Below are 17052 nucleotides of genomic sequence, written 5' to 3'. Positions count from 1 at the left end.
TGTTTCGATGTCTTCTACTGCGCGACACCTGTCAATTAAAACAATGCAATGAGTGCTTCACTCATCAGGCACCTGGATAAGACTTAAAGGGCCCTCCATCCTTTATCTTCCATTTATCTGAATTCAGGCTGTGGTGGCAGGAGGCTCAGCAGGTAATCTGGATGTCCTTCCAGATGCTCAACAGTCTAGTTCCCCCCAGGATTCTCCTCCCAGTTGAGCGATAAACCTTTAAGTAAGATAGCAACACAGATGCAGGTAGTAAGATGTGTTTTCTTTGTAAGTTATTATTATAAATGGTACTTTGAACTTTTAAGCACAGCCGCTTCCATTTGATCAAATCCCACGTTATTCTTCCTCTGATGAGGTCAGAGGTCAGATGGAGCTCCTTTCTCTTCCATATTTTAATCTGTGCAGCATTTTATTTCAGGGCAACATTGAGGACAAAGTACTCTCCAAGTCCTGCTGTGTTTTTTAACGATGTGCTTTTGTTAGGCGGACACTGAAGCGCCCGAGCATGAGCTTTCATTACGAGTTGTTTGCTCTCAGTTTTTCTTCTTCAGCCATTGCAGTGAAGCTTTGCATGAGTTTGTATTGACTTGTTCTGCATTTTAAACCTTTAAGATGAAATCATTGTTGTATGACTCGGATGATTAAATCAACTGTTTGCTACTCGTCTCTGTTGTTTGATTCCTTATTTTGATAAGTGAACCAAAGAGGGGAAAGCCCAAATATATTTGTGATTTTCTTCACCCTTTTGTGTATTTCTGTATTAATGTGTAAATTAGATCCTAAAAGCTTTTAAAACAAAGTTTAACCTTTGTTAACTTGTCATTCCTAAGGGGAGTCAATCCCTGTAAACTCCAGTGTTAAGACTTCGCAGTCCAACTTCACAGCAGAAATAAACGTTTACAGCCTGATACATAAAACTGCTCCCCTCTCTCCACACTTGTGAACAAGAGGCCGAAATACTTACACTCCTACACTTGGGACAGTAACTTGTCCCTGACCCGAAGTGGGCTCTTTGCCATTTTCCATCTGAGGACCATGGCCTGACGGTGCTGATGGCCGCGAACCACTCCAGTGTGAGCTGGAGGCCAGCACCTGAAGAAGCCATCAGAACAACATCATCTGTGAAAAGGAGGGGTGGGTGTGGCATCATGAGCAGCTGATCCACACAGCTGTTTTACATCAGCTAATCATGCTTCTATATATTTTCCCACAATCAGGTTTTACATGTAAAATGACAAAGGTCTGTTCTATTGTATATGAGCAGGATGCCAGGTTACGAAGGGAGCTGGAGAGCAGGACAGAACTGAAGGGTGCAGCTGGAAAGCTGCTAAGAAGAAACTGTTTAAAAATGAACTGTAAATAAACATTAATTTACCTTGTAACACTGTGTGCACCGGGTTATTTTTCATGAGTGATGCCAAAACCCAGTCATAGGATGACTGGCAAGAATGGTGGCAGAGCTAACCGCTGGATCAGGAGCAGGCGGTGGAGCACCACAGACAGCTCAACTGACTGCAGGACCAGGACCAGGCCAAACACCGGACAAAACCACTGGAGGTTCGGTGTCTCTTGCCAACACTGCTTCCCCTGGCCCCCGCAGTGACACTCCACCGGATGGACAAGGGATATGACCCCCAGCCTTCATGGAGGTCTTCCAAGCAACAGCAAAGGCGTACCAGTGGCCCGCACTGGAGTGGTCACTGCAGCTGCTGCATTTGCTGTCCAGAGAGTTGAAAGTGCCAGTGGTGACCCTTCCTGCAACAGCAAGGGCCAACTTTTCAGATGTCCTCCAGGTAATACTGGAACAACTGGGGCTTGAACCAGAGGACCACTGCCTGCCACTTCCGGAGAGATAGAACGGTGCCAAAGGAATGACCATTCATCTATGCCATGTCGCCAGCCAGTAGCGGTTTTTGATACGGGCGGTTGCCCAGGCGGCATCGTGGTGGGAGAGAGGTGAAACGTCTTCAAGCAACTTAAAGAAGTCCAGACGCTTTTCTTTGCAAGCTCCTTTGATTAATTTTAATCTCCCCAATCCATTATAATGTTATGTTGGAATGTTGTTAAAGAGGGTCAAAAATGTTTCAACCCAGTTTGTTTTGCAGATTCTGTACAGCAGCTTTAATATAGGGAGGACAGTAAAAGTAAAATCAGGTTTTTTCTCTTTGTCAGTTTAACAGTTTCTGTTGTGCCTGTCACTGCTCCCTGTCTGTTTGCTTACCTGGTTCTTCCTGACCTTGTACTTTCTCCTCACGTTCCCTCTTTCCTCTCTCCCTCTTTGGACTGACAATCATACACAAGTAGATTGTATTCAATCAGATGAAAAATTACATTAATATGAAAAAAAAAATACTATTAAGATCACTAATAAAAAGTCCTCTCTCAGTGTACTTTCAACCAAAAGGCAAATAACCAAACCACATGAACATCTAATAAAAGATAAACATTGAAACATTGATCCAACATTATTCCTGATTCACGGATCATTTGATTTTACACTTTTACCTGAATGTGGCTCCTTTTTTTGAAAAAACTTCCTCATATCCATTATGAACCTGGCTGTGTCTCTGTACACACACACACACACACACACACACACACACACACACACACACACACACACACACACACACACACACACACAACAGGAGTTATAAGGTTAATGGGCATTCAGTCAGTAAGTATCCATTTCTAACAGGACAGTGGTAACAACAGCAGGCTACGGACAATTCTAAGTTTTAGATTTTAAATAGGCTGTATACATTTCAATGGGAGCAACAGGACGGTCAAATGTGGCTGATTTTATTACAGAGCAGGACGGATTGTAGGGTAGCAAACATCGACGGAAAAGTTTTCAACACTGCAGGTTAACTGGTGTAATGTATTTCAGCTAAAAGAAACATGGTGTGACTCCTACCTAACTATATAAAGAGTAACTGAAGGTTAAATGCAGCTAATATGTCCTGTTTTAAGCCAGACACTAACACCTCCGCTCTGCTGCGTCTCAGCCACCATCGCTCTGGCAGCAACGGCGCTGGAGCCAGAGTAGGGGAGAGGCGAGCTGGAACAAACCATTTTGGGGGAGGGGGGGGGGGGGTTGCTCTTTAAATCAATGGCTAAAATCGCCATTGATTTAAAGTCTCACACACAACCCGTCGAAAGGGCAGGAGGGCCGGCTGCTTCCAAATAGAGCACATTTCATTCATATTGTTGTAAATCCAAGCCCATCATGTATTCATGATTTGAATCCTGGGTTGTGTGAAATCCCAGAAATAAACGCTAGACAAAGTGAATCTGTGAACTAAGGTGTAGGTGTGTTAGGTCATGTTGTGGTGATCCTCGGGTTGGAGGATGGGTGTTCATACTGGAGTACAAAATTAAAACCAAGATGGACAAGAAAAGTTCAAAGCCATCAGGTGCTCAGTTTAGAAAAAGAGAAAAGAAGAGGAGGAGAAACGAGCAAAAGATGCAGGTAAGCAGATGTGTGATTGGATAATGGCAGGACATCCTGAACCAATCAGAATCAGAATACTTTATTAATCCCTAAGGAAATGATGTGGGTTACAGTTGCTCCAAGAAGAAATGGTAAAAATAGCAACAGTAACAGACTAAACTCCAAACAATACATTATGTTACAGATTTTAATATTAATTAGTCATTGTCAGTTGTTGATTTGTCCTGTTCTCATTGTGTGACACATTATGATGGCTGTTTGGTATCCATTTGCATACAATGCATACTCTCTCTCTCTCCATATGTGTGTGTTGGTCTGTGTTTCCACAAGCCCCGCTGGTTTAGAGACTTATTCATCATGAAGAAAACAAGAGAGTCAGCGATCGATCGATTTACTTGCAAGGGAGGCCTCGTTGGTGTCTACAACAAAATGACCCCAAATCCAGCTTCCGACTGCTGCCTTTTATTGGGAACACAGTTCACACAAAACAATAGTACCTCCCCTCATAACCCCCCTCGGTTACAAAGACAAGGCACTGTATGTATGTATGTGTGTGTGTGTGTTATGTGAGAATGTGTGTGAGTGACCTCCTGCTGACCGAAAAGGTCATAAAAGCAGGAAGCAACGTGTGTTTCTCTGGTGAAATTCAGTATGGTTCCGACAGTTTTATGCTAATGTACAATTCTCAATATGTTTTGTGTGTGTGTGTGTGTGTGTGGGGGGGTGGGGGGCACCATAGGGAGTGTTCGCCCAGGGCGCCAAACAGGCTAGGACCGCCATTGTCGCCAGCCCTCAACACCCTCCCTCGCTCTGAAAGGGATTCCGTCCTCGTCCAGCATCCAGCTGCCCTGGTGAGCCTACAGGAGGAACACATATCATATGTTTTGCAAATGTAAAGTGTCCAAAACTGTAAAACAAAAAACAAACACACGAAAAAATGTTTGAGCTGGCTGAAGGAGTGACAGATTGCCAAATTGCAAAACTCTTATCTGTGTCTCTATCAGGTAATGTTCATATGTTGATTCATGGTTTTCTTCAGTTTTTGATCTACTGCAGAATATCTTTAAGGTTTTCTGCTGTAAAAACAAAACCAGGCCAGGAAAAGCTCCTTCATGTTTTTCTGTTTTATCCTCAGTTACTTTGACACAAAAGCATCTGCAGTGATGCTCACACCTCACAAGCGTCTGCTTAGTTTAGATAGATAGTTTACACTGAGTTTTTAATTGCAGAGGAACAGTCAAATAATTTGGAACGAAATATCTTTAATTTACAAGGTTTACAGGGTTCTTTTAACAGCCCATATCCAAAATAAATGATCGTATTTATAATATTTCTGACTGAGTCAAAATTGAATTGAATTCAATCATGACCTTGTGAATCAGAATAGAATCAGTTGTAGAAATCAGTGACAATAACCAGCCCTGCTCACACACAGGCACGTGCAGAGGGGGAGGGGGGGGGGGGGGGGCTAGAGGGGCTTGAGCACCCGCCCCTTTAAACCTCTCTGCACAGCCCTGCTCACACACTTCTAGATCTGAAAGTCTACTTTTACTGTTTATATAAAGAAAGACAAAGTCCTGCCTGCTGCTCTACACGCATAATAAAAGCACAGTAACAGTGACGTTATTACTGACTCACACAGATTTCTTTAGTCGGAGAAGATTCATTCATGCACACGGACTAGCTGACGAACACCTGCCTTCCCTGACCGCTAGCTCGTTAGTTAACCAGCTAAAAACACAGTTAACTTAGCGAAACAGTGCGGAGGGGTTTCGGGTCCGTCTGTCGGTTATTTTCAGTTTATTGAATAACACCTCAGGCTGTCAGTGTGTAACAGTCTTGGAAAGGTTCATTATCACTAAAACATCATGCCAGTGTTACAGGATACTGTTTTCTTCACGGCTGACTCAGCGGAGGAGGATTTAAAAACGTACTTACGATCGGTGAGAATTAGCCCATGAAAATCTGATAAATGTTACAGTTTTATAAAGAAAAAAGCACATTTAGTGTTTTTTCCTGTAGTTATATATGTTTAAATGAATTAAACATAAAAATCTAGCGCCATGCCAGCTTCTAGCTTTGCTTGACAGTGTGTTAAGATAAGATAAGATAAGATAACCTTTATTAGTCCCACACGTGGGAAATTTGTTTTGTCACAGCAGGAAGTGGACAGTGCAAGAGTTATGAGGCAAAAATTAGAATACAATAAGAATAAATACAGTACACAACTGTACAGAATAGAATAAAATAAAATACTATATACAGTAGAATAAAATAAAATAAATATACAATAAGATAAAAATAGAACACAAATACAAATACTATATACAACTGAGTAAAAACAAACAAAGCGGATCACACGAACAAGCAGAAAACACAGAGAACTCTGAGGGCTGAGAACACAAAACGAAGCCGATCGAGCCGCAAACCATCTGCAAACCTGTGCGGTTATTACAGTAAACACAGCAGTCTTTCCTCTCTATGTCAAGAACAACAGAAGAGTCTCTAACGGCTGCAGCCATTTATTTCCTCTCCACACACGGCTCGTTCTCTGGACGTTGAGCACCGTGAAAACTATAAAATAAGAAAAAATTGATACCCGTACAGTCCTTTTGAACTATAACAAGGAGCAACAACAATGAGCTTAAGTTAATTCAGGTAAGTTCAAACAAGTAATTCTGAGATATACAGTCACAGATTAAATAAATGCACAGTTCGGTTAAATAAAATATAACAACAGATCACCTCTCATCACATACCTCAGTCCGCTTGCCAAGGGTGCAAACTCCGGGTGCTGCAGCTGCTAGCTTGCATGACACACATGTCTGGATGGACTTTGTTCAACTTATTCCTGCCGCACGACAGACTGCTCCACACACGTTACGGGGCATGCCTCTGAGCACATCTGTCCTTAGTGCGACTGCGCAAACAGTTCCGACAACCCCCGCAAGGATGATTTATGGTACAGAGTGTGGCTTTATAAACGGAGTTATTGTGAGTAACACGAATGTTAACAGAGGGAGAATTTCACTGAAGCACATCGATCAGCGCTGTCACCGCTTTCTGTCTTTAACAGTCTCGTTATTTTTATTTCCTTGTTATTTTTATTTACTTCCAAAACGTGACGATCACAGTGATCGACAGTCTGATATAACAGGGAGATTTGTTTGGTATTGTGTTGCGTCACTGTTTCACATAATAGCATTATCAAAATGTGGCAATGGCCAGTTTTATGGTAGTAAAAAGTAGACCCCCAAAGACAAATCTTGGGGAAGCCTTTATCTGAGGGGGAGGTTGTCGTCCCACCCGCTAACATGGAGGAGGCGGGGATTATGGGCTGTCCTGCAGCCAGACACCAGTGGGCGAGTCAGCGAGTAGGGTTGCCGAAATGTTTTCTTTACCTTTTTTATAATAAATATGTCGTCCCTTATTTAAAAACAGAATCTAGTCGTTGAGGTTTTATTTCCTTTTGAGATGAATAAAAAAGTTAAATTACATTGTTTTTTAACAGAGCCATTTGTAATGCAACTACTCAGCACCGCAATGGGGGCAATGTGGCAGCTGTGGAGATGGCGGCGACAAGAGGAGCCGGATTAACGTGAATCATGGCGGAGAAGAACCAGGACCAGCAGACCATAAACCTAGAGACCAGCGACGGAGGGCAGCCCTCCGAAGCTCCCAACGAGCTCCAGGTCAGTGTCCCGGATGTTTTTTACTCTACAACGGACCGTTTATCATCCGGTTTATTCTGGTTTTAGTTCGGTTTCGGAAAAAGAAAATAAAGACGGTTGGGCTTTTGGCGCCTCTGAAAAACAAACTAATAAGACGGGGCAACCCGTCCACGAGAGTACCCATGAGAGTACCGTGCTCCAGAAAGCTGTCGTCTGTCCTGCAGACAGCCGGGTTTGAGAGCTGCAGTCAGGCTTCTCTGAGGTTCAGGCTCATGTTAATAAACCATTATTACTAACAGCCAGACACTGTAAACTTGTGGGGGTGTGCAGTGCTACAGGTTAAATAACCATCCAAACTACTGTTACCCGATGTTCACATATGGCCATGAGCATTATAGCTACATGTACACTTTGTGCTTCTGTTTGTTTCTATCGTCTTCGTTAATCTGACTGTTAAGGTGGATTTCTTCTGTTGTAGTGCCTTAGTTTTCTGTGTTTTTAAATGCCGAAGTTTAATAATTCACAGAAAGAATTAAAGCCACACATTAATTATAACATGTTAATAACCAGAAAATATCTTTAGACACCACATACACCAATAAAAACATGTTATTCCTGACTTTTACAGTACCAATAAAACAATAATAACCCACACATATATTTTAATAGTTAGTATATAAAATGACTAAACTGTTCACCCTATCTGTAAGGGAGAGGCCAGCTAGCCTTCAAAGGATTTGCACCAGAGAGAAACTGTACAGCTGCGATGAATGTGGATCACTATCTACTCAATCAGGTAACCTGAAGAAACACATCAAAATTCATACTGGAGAGAATCTGTTCACATACAGAAAATATGGGAATGCTTTTACTCTTTCAGGCTCCTTGAGTCGCCATCAGCAAATCCATATGGAGGAAAGGTCTTCCAGCTGTGACCAGTGTGGGTCTGTGTTTACTCAGTCAGGTAGCCTAAAGATACATATGTGTATTCACAGTGGAGAAGAACCATACAGCTCTAACCAATGTGGGAAACGTTTAACTGTGCCAAAAACCTTTAGAGTAGAAATGCAAATAAAGAGCTGACTGGAGAGAAACTCGACATGTGTCATGAATATAGAACTGCTTTGATGCTTTTATGTTCCCTTAGATGACCTCAGTCATCCTAGAAAACCTTTACTCAGAAAGGTACTCTGGTGTGCCACATGTTAGTTCAGGCTGGAAACAGACCACACTGGGGGAAAGAATGCAAAACACTTTCAGGAAAAGGTTGAATTTAGTGCACTGTGAAAACCTTCACGGCAGGGAATAAACTGACAGATGGTGCTGCAGCTGACCGAGACACTGAAGTCCAGACTTTAGTGTAGACCTTTAGAGTTAAAAATGTATTGTGCAAGTAGTCTATACATGTTAGAAAGGCTGTTGGGAAGTAACCTTTGACATCTGTGGGATTGAAACTGAGCAGATGAAATCAATCAGACTTGTGGAGCAAATGTTTTGTTCTAAACCTCTGAGATGATATATTGAATTGACAGTTTTCTGTGACTCAGATGAACAGATCAGTTGTTTAACATTCAGTGCTTTTGTGTTTTTGAGAAGCAAAAAAAGGTAAAATATTACAGCTATTAACTTGTTCCTTATGCTGTCTTGTTCACTTAAAAAGAAATGATTGAACTACTCCCCTCTGTCTGCAGGGGGCGAGCAGGGTGGAAAACTACTGATGGTATATAGTGTACCATACCTTCATGAGTATTATTTAAACTGTACTGTACTGCAAAAATAGTGTGTTGTTGTAAAAACGATGCAAAAAATGCAGTTAACAATAGAAGAGATATCATAATAATTCTTAAAGAAAGTCAATGTGTCACTGAGTACAGTTTCCTTCACCATGAAAAGGCACTCAGGAACTGGTGCAAACTGAGAGGAAGAACTCTGGCAAACACAAAGCCACAGCTAAATCAGAAGACAAGTTTCTAAAAGTCAACAACTTGTGTGATAGGCACAAGGCACAAGCAATGAACTGGTAAAGACTGGAAGAAGGTGTTATGAACTGATAAATCGAAATCTGAAATATTTTGTACATCACACGGTGATTTTTCAATATGTGGCATCAAATGTCAGACATGTAGAACACGTGATGGGACTGTTGCTGAATCCAGGATCGGTGACTTATACAGAGTGCGAGGCGCCCTGAACTAAAATGGCTACCACAGCATTCTGCAGTGTTGTGCAGGACCCACTGGTTTGTGTCCAGTTGGTCCTTCTACAGAAAGATAATGACCTAAAAATTCAAGCTATGATAGTTCTAATTTAGAAAAAAAAAAAGAAGAAGATGAGCTCAAAAACATGGAGGTACCATCATAGAGTGGGCCCATCAAGTTGTTTTGGGATGAACTGGACAGAAGGTTAAAAAGCACCCAAAAAGCGCTACCCATTTATGGAAACGTTTGCAGCAGAATTGGGAAGAACCTTTTGAAGAACATCCCCAAAGTGGGATAAACGTTTCATCACTTATCCAAATGACTTCTTCAGTCTCAGCTGTCTACAGGTTTGACCAATCTTATAAACAGTACATTTGCACAATGACTGAAGCTAGCTGAATGAACAATGAAATGTTTCTGCCACTGAAAATGCTTTTTCCAGATGAAGAAATCAACCTTTTGGGATTTACCTACCCAGATGACTGATCATGCATCAAAACCTTTCGAAGAATATTTGGTTTCCACTGTAGAAAGAATGACACTAGTGTGTTCAGCTGTCATAGGTGTCAAATAGGTTACTATTTTGAGTCAAAAGTCTAGATTAAATTTTGATTACAAATGGATTCTGTGATTTTGTTTTTTAACCTCAGTTGTTTATTTGTTCTGTGCTTTCACTTCAAAATAAAAAAGAGACATTAAACTGCTTGGGTTTCAGTAAGACTCTGGAGGTGGTCTAAAGCTTTTGACCAGAGTGTGTATATATAGAGAAAATATATATACTTCTGAGTAATATGTAAACATCTGTTTTCAAAAGAAAGAAGCTGCTGATAAAAACCACAGTTTTCAAAAAATTGTAATCAATAAACTGTAATAACAATAACTGGGGGCGAAGGCGGGTGGTTGTGGGGGGGGATTAGGGTTTGGCTCCATTCCAAACTCATTTATGGTGGTTCATTATTCTATTGTGAGAGTATAAATTCAGTTACAATATGACGGTAATAGAAAAAGAACTTCTAAATTCGAAAATTTCAAGATTATAATGAAATTTCAGCAGCAGTGTCAGTCCAGCAGACTGCAGAGTTTTCTCCAACTGATACCAGTCCAGCAGACTGCTGGCTGCAGTCCAGCAGAGTACAGGGTACAGTTCAGCAGGCTACAGTCCAGTATCTTATAAGCCCTGCTGTAAACAAACACATTTTTAAGATATTCTCATTTTTAAAAATGGAAGACATATTTTGAGAAATATGAAAGGAAGATGAGCCGATGAGGTGGTGTAACACCTGATCTTTCTCTAGTTTTAACACCTGATGCACTGGGTGCATTTTTAGGTAAATAGTTTGATATAACTTTGCTGTTTGCAGTTTTTAACATATTTTTTTTCAAGATTACAGTTTATATTTGCATTTCAAGTTATAAAAATGATTTTTTTTAAACATGTATGTGGTTTTTACAGTAAAAAAAATACACTTTTTCTACTCAGATTGTATTTTTTTTTAGATTGTTTGTGTTAATGCAGCATGTCAATGAACAAATAACTGTAAATTTAGAGATTTGATGTTGTATGGAAAAGAAAGATACCAAACAAGGCAAGGCAAATAGTTTTTAAAGGTGAAATATAAAGGTAAAATCAAAAGTTGTCTGAAACAGCCAATTATAGCGTTATAGAGCAATGGACCAGCAACACAGCGAACATAAGAGAGCGATTTAAAATTTGCCTCTTCCATTCTAAGTTTCAAACCCCAAACCAATGAATTACAATCCAATTGGCTTTCCATACACAGCTGACATGTCAGACCTTCAGAGATGGTAGCAAAGTACAAATACTTTGTTCCTGTACACTGAAGTACCATGAACACAACGTATTACATTTTTGAAATTGTAGGGATTAGAAAGTACAGAAATTTGTTTAAAGTTGTAGGGGGGGGGGGGAGTAAAATTTTAAGTGGCAGGTATATCAGCAAGAACACAAACTGTTTGTGTGCAGTCTGTCACATTCTGCAAGCTGAAGGTAAACCTGCTATATTTCCCAGAATGAGAGGGAACGTCACTCAGAGATGGAAAAAGCAGAGGTGATATTTAGAGGTAAGGACTGCTTAGTGGGAACTGAAAACATTTACATTTAAAGCTTACATGCAATGTCTTCTTTTCTTAAAATCAGATTTTGTGTTTGTATATGATGATGATTCAGGGCATTGAAGATGATAACAGTGGGGATTATATTCTTAAACTTAGTTACAGCGCTTTCAGAAAGACATCTACTGTGATAAAATCTACTCTCCACTGCTGTGTAATCAATTATTGTAAATGTTATCAGGAAATGATCAGACAGGAAACACTGTTAAATGTTCAGTTTCTTTGCCATATGTTAAAACAAGATCTACACAGAAAATTCAAAAGTGTTAAATGTTTTGGTGTTAATAGTCTTCTTGCAAAAGTAGAGTTAATTTTACTCTAAGCAGAGTCACATTCTTTTAATGTAACTCTGAGGTGTAAAATGATAGTAGTTAAAATCGAGTGTTAAAAATGAGTGTTTCTATGTCAAATCTGGAGGTGTTACAATGGAAACATTAACTCTTGACCTCTTAACTCTGAACTCCTAGAGGGGCTATGACACCAACAGAGTAAATTCACAGACTCCGCCCCCAGCACGGCTCCAATCGAAGCTGAAGTGAAGCCGTTTCAGAACATTTTGCTCTACATATTTGAGTTGTTTGCCATGCTTGGTAAGTCATTTTTTTCAAAGGTTGTTTCAATTATTTCTATTAGCTTTTACTTCTGTGGCTCTTTGGAGTTGAGACAAAGCTGTGTGAAAGGCATTAGCCATGTTGCTCGGTGATAGCATAATATTCTGTTTTAGCTAGCTGAAAGGTATTGTCTGCGGGCAAATACCACAGCCTTGAAAAAAGCTTGCATGTGAATTTTCAGTCAAACTTTTGGTCAAATACACCTAAAACAATGTGTAGAATGTGAAATGTTGGTATAATGGTGCTACTTGAAGCCTGAAAACGATCGCCCATAAAAAAAAACGAGCGAGAGAGAGAGAGAGAGAGACAGCACAACAGGAAACACTTCTAGCCTTACAGAGTCAGCTAAGAAGGCACAGGGACCATGACAAGCAAACAAAAACTGTTGTGAGCCGCCTCCCTTATTTCGCCTTTGGACTTTTGGAGACTTGACCTGGCTTTCAAAAGATATTGCAAAAAAAAAACCATCATGCAAACATCGTCGGGTCTGCCGTGGTATGTTTACAATGGGACTTCTGCTCCAGAACCTCTACGCACAGCGTCTGCAAATCGGGGCTTTACTTTCATCTTTACGCAGGACTGTAAGCTGCCATCTGTGAGGCGCGAGCGGTGTTTGTTTTTAACATAATTCACGGTGGAGAATAGCTGCTGACATAATGTGGATCTGAAGATCCATAATAGACCCTGTGCACAAGAAAATGCTAACTTCCTGGTTTGAGACCGGATGTGTCACGGTCCTGGGTCTCCTGACCCAGCGTTTTTAGTTCTTTGTGATTTTTGTATTATTGTACTTGTGTGTGATTTATTCTATGGCTTCTAGTTTTGATCCCTTGCCCTTCATGTCTCTCTGTGTCCCCTCTGTTCTGTGTAATTGTGTGTCTTTGCATGTTTGAGTTTCTTGTTTTCTGTCACTCTGCATTGTGCATTATGTTCTCATGGTTGGTTTTTTGTTACTCTCTCTAGTCTAGTCTCTTGTGTTCCCAGCTGAGTATTTCCCTGTGTATTTTGGTTCTTAGACCTCTGCCTTATGGTTTATGTCTCTGTATTTCTTAGTTGCTGTCTCCACTGTGTCAAGTTCACGTCTCTGTGTGATACTTCCTGTTTTACTTTGATGGTCCGTGTCTCATGTGAATGCGTCCTGCTTTGCTTGTCTCGTCAGTCCTGATTTCTCCCAGCTGTGCCCTCCTTCTGTGTCTCATTCCCCTCGTTACTTCCCAGTGTATTTAAACCCTGTGTTTCTCTGAGTCAGTGTCGCGTCGTCCCTCATGCTGTGTGTGGATCTCCCTGTGTCTCCCTGTGAGTTCTTAGTTTATGGTTTCCCAGTTTAGTCTAGTTTTGTATGTTTGTTCTACCAGCAAATAAAGCTGTGTTTTGAGTTCACCTCCCCGAGTCTGTGAGTCCTGCATTTTGGGTCCAACTCCTGCCTACCGCACAGCGATTCATGACAGGATGTGGGGTTATACATTTCCTGTAGCTTTACTTTGCGGTCAATCGCTACTGCGAAGATATCCTCCAAAATCATGTCCAAAACTCAAAAACTGAAAGATTGCATTACGTTACAAAGAGCATAAGGTGGGAACACTCACCACTGTTGTGTCATAAAAAATCTAATGATCAACTTTGACCTTTAAAGAGTTTAGATCGATCAGTTGTTTACATCACTCAACACAAGCAGAACGGCATCACTGCAGCAGAAGACACATCGTCCACATTCAGAAGCACATCTCTGTATAGTGACTGGTCTCATGATTTAAACAGGCAAATGTTCAGCATTCAAACTACAGGTGAACAATAGTCAAACCAGATGTTTCCCCATTATGTCGATATCAGCTAGTCAAGTACACAACTACACAGCATGTTAACAAACTGTGAAAAAAAAAAGCCACACAAAAAATGAACGATTGCTGGTAAGGGTTTCTATACATTAGTATTTACGAAGGGTATGTTGTGACTTACCTTCAAAATTACAGAGGTCCCTCGCTATAACGCAGTTCACCTTTCACCTCGCTGTTTCACAGATTTTTTTAGTGCAAGTTTGCATTTTTTTTTACATCACATTGTGTCCTGATCGCTGCAAACGATCTCCTCCGTGCCGTCTCCTGTACAGTACAGAATCGCTGCATCGATCGCTAGCAGTGTGACTCTGAAGTGCAGTGCTGTATGTCGACGATGTTGACGAAACATTTTGCACCGTCAAAAAAATAAAATTGGCAGCGGGATACATCAAAGAGAGGCCTGCTCAAAATGAGACCCTTGAGCGAAAGTTGGATCACATCGCAGAACGGATCACCGCAGTTGTGGGGTCTCACCAACACCACGGAACAGAAGTTTGATACCATCGTGGGGAGGCTCGCGGCTATCCAACGGGAGATTGAGAGACCAGTGTCGGACTGTTAAAGAACAGCTTTGAAATTCTCCTGAGCTGCTCGCAGAGAAGAAAAATCAACGACATCAACATATGGACACCACGGCGCCAGCTGCGGGTCCAAGGCTGGTGCTGAACAAAAACAATTCCCTGATAACGACTGTGTGATGACTATCCTTCCCATTCTGTGTAAGGCCACCCGGGTTGGCTTGCAGACTGTTTACTTAGCCTGATAGGGCGAAGGACACTGTCCCCGCTGAACTCTGGACACGCACACACATACATTTACACTGAAAAGCAAACACTTATCCCCCTCCCTTTCCAAACGCCTTCGATCCTTTTTTCCTGTGGGGGAAGATGGCGGGTCTGTGTGCCGCGCTGGAATGGTAGCGCTGTGCAGGATGACTGCTGTGTTTTCCTTCGCACTACTCCTCACCGCCTACCCAACCCCGTGGCTTGTCACGTGCTCCAATGTTGTACTGTGGACATTTATGTGCTCTCTGTGCAGAGGAGTTTTTTAGTTTCCTGTTCTCATGCTGTCCTCCCATAGGTGCCCAGCATGAGCAGAGGTCTCTTTTTTTCCTCTTGTACTTTCCCCATTGTTGTGTACTTTTTCAGTGTAACTGTACTAATAACTGTACAACAAAATACACAATACACAGTATAGAACTATATAAGAATGTATGAAGAAATATAAATAAATATATATATATATATATATATATATATATATATATACATATATATACAAAATAACAGCAGCTGTACAAGTATTAGCTGGAAATGAGGAGTATAATGTCCAGTGTTGTGCAATCCACATTATGTCTTGTGCAGTGCAAATATGCTTAAAGTGATTTAAGTGATGAAGTGAAAACAATGTCCAGAATGTCCAGTGTGTGTGTAAGAACTATATGTGTGGGTCAGTACTGTGTGGTGGTGTGATTGTGATTGAGAGACCGTATCGCCTGCGGGAAGAAGCTCCTCCTCAGTCTCTGTGTTGGTCTTCAGGGAGCGGAATCGCTTTCCTGACCTCAACAGAGAGAACAGATGGCTGAGGTCCTTCACGATCTTCCTGGCCTTGGCTGTGGTGTCATATCAATGTATGCTCTCGGTGTTTTCTGATATCAAACTGTGGTATGAGTACCACTGTTGGTAATCTTTGTAGTGATAGTCAAAAGATCTATCTTATAAAGTCCTTTTTTAAAATTTAGACTTGGTTTAAATCTGGCATAGAACCAGTTGAATATTTGTATATAATCCCTGCAGCTGTCAGACTCAATAGCAGGGGTCACCAGCCTTTCTTAAAATTGAGAACTAGATTAAAATTGTCAACAGTTTGATTCGTCTTTAGTTTTATAGTAACAATTCTATCTTGATATGGTATGTCTTATTACAGGTTAATTTTTCAAAAAAGGCCTTCCACTTTTAGCGAAATGGGCTAAAATCACCCCTGATTATCTCTTTAATAAAGTTCATGCGTTTATACAAAGGATACGCTGATTATTGAACAAAACCCCAACGATCGGATGTTAATCTGATTTATTTGCTCTCTGTCTTCCATAAACAGTGATTTTAAATCTAAACTACGAATCCTTTAGGCCAAGTCCATAACATGCAACTGTTTCAATTAGATTGATTGTCATTTTAACTGACTTTTTATTTTATTTGAATTTTATTGAATTTTATTTTTATTTTATTTGTATTCTTTCACTTATTGTTGCATGTGTGTTGTTGCTGCCTGTGTTTGAGTAATTTCTGTAACTGTGAGACATCTGCTGCTGCCTATCTTGGCCAGGTCTCCCTTGAAAAAGAGGTTTTTAATTTCAATGGGATCTTCCTGGTTAAAATAAAGGTTAATAAATAAATAAATAAATAAAACATGTTTTTAATGTTAGTTATAATTCAGAATTGGCGACTGAAACATGTAGGACATATGGGCAGACATCTCCAAAATCATCGAAGCACTTATGCAAAGAGGCTCTCTCTTGACAAACCAGCCAGATATGTGAAGATTAAACGAGTGAGAGGAGCCAAAAACACACATTTACAATCCATTTCACTTTTAAAAGTCTGTCACAAAGTACATCCACCCTGTTTGTGAGCCTGCATTACACTCCCAATGCTGTGGAACCTGAACAATAACCAGAACAAAGTCTGAAATAAAAAACTGCCAAACAGCTGCACCACTGAGTCACACTTTGTTTTCTGAGTTTCAGAAAAGGTTTCATTTCTGACCTGCAATATAACTCTGCGCTCTGATGTCACACTCACACATTTATAAGAGGAAGTTGAATGAAGCTCCGCCCCCCACATTACTCAAATGCAACAGACCAGGAAACAGGCTGTTTTTCTTCCCCCGTAAAGAGAGACGCACAGACGATCAGACTGAGCTCAGACCAAACTAGCAGCTTCCTCTGAGTGAGTCCAGCTACAGGAGAGAAAAGTGGAAAACTCCAACACTGCTGCTTCAAGCTGCTGACGCTCCACACACTGAATGTGAGTTTGAGCAAAAACACGACTCAAAGGAAGTTTCAGTGAAGGTGGTAGAGGAGGGAGGGGAGCCAGGACTGACTGTACTGCCTGTCTGCTGTTTTCAGCTTCACTCACAGAC

At 40.9% G+C, this 17052-nt stretch overlaps 2 long non-coding RNA genes across 7 annotated transcripts; one reads left to right on the top strand and one right to left on the bottom strand.

The window, feature by feature from the left end:
• Positions 1–627: 627 nt before the first annotated feature.
• On the bottom strand, positions 628–6349 carry LOC146672466 (uncharacterized). 5 transcript variants are annotated; one of them, XR_014908263.1, is made up of 4 exons: positions 6223–6349; positions 2515–4320; positions 2231–2292; positions 628–2128 (listed from the first exon to the last, which is right to left on the bottom strand). It is a non-coding gene; the product is annotated as an uncharacterized LOC146672466 (long non-coding RNA). The 5 variants fall into 5 exon arrangements; XR_014908262.1 differs by having other exon boundaries at positions 628–1128; positions 1385–4320; XR_014908264.1 differs by having other exon boundaries at positions 628–1101; positions 1385–4320.
• A 406-nt stretch (positions 6350–6755) lies between these two features.
• Positions 6756–10217, top strand: LOC146672465 (uncharacterized). 2 transcript variants are annotated; one of them, XR_014908252.1, is made up of 4 exons: positions 6756–6837; positions 6975–7155; positions 7845–7930; positions 8015–10216. It is a non-coding gene; the product is annotated as an uncharacterized LOC146672465 (long non-coding RNA). The 2 variants fall into 2 exon arrangements; XR_014908251.1 differs by having other exon boundaries at positions 6809–7155; positions 8015–10217.
• The last annotated feature ends 6835 nt before the right edge of the window (positions 10218–17052 follow it).

Source organism: Rhamphochromis longiceps, linkage group LG3, assembly GCF_057381845.1.
Source record: "Rhamphochromis longiceps isolate RC_006_pf linkage group LG3, R_longiceps_female_GT1.1, whole genome shotgun sequence".
NCBI lineage: Eukaryota > Metazoa > Chordata > Actinopteri > Cichliformes > Cichlidae > Rhamphochromis > Rhamphochromis longiceps.
Note: the sequence above shows the minus strand (reverse complement) of the source record. Positions and strands in the feature narration are given on the sequence as shown.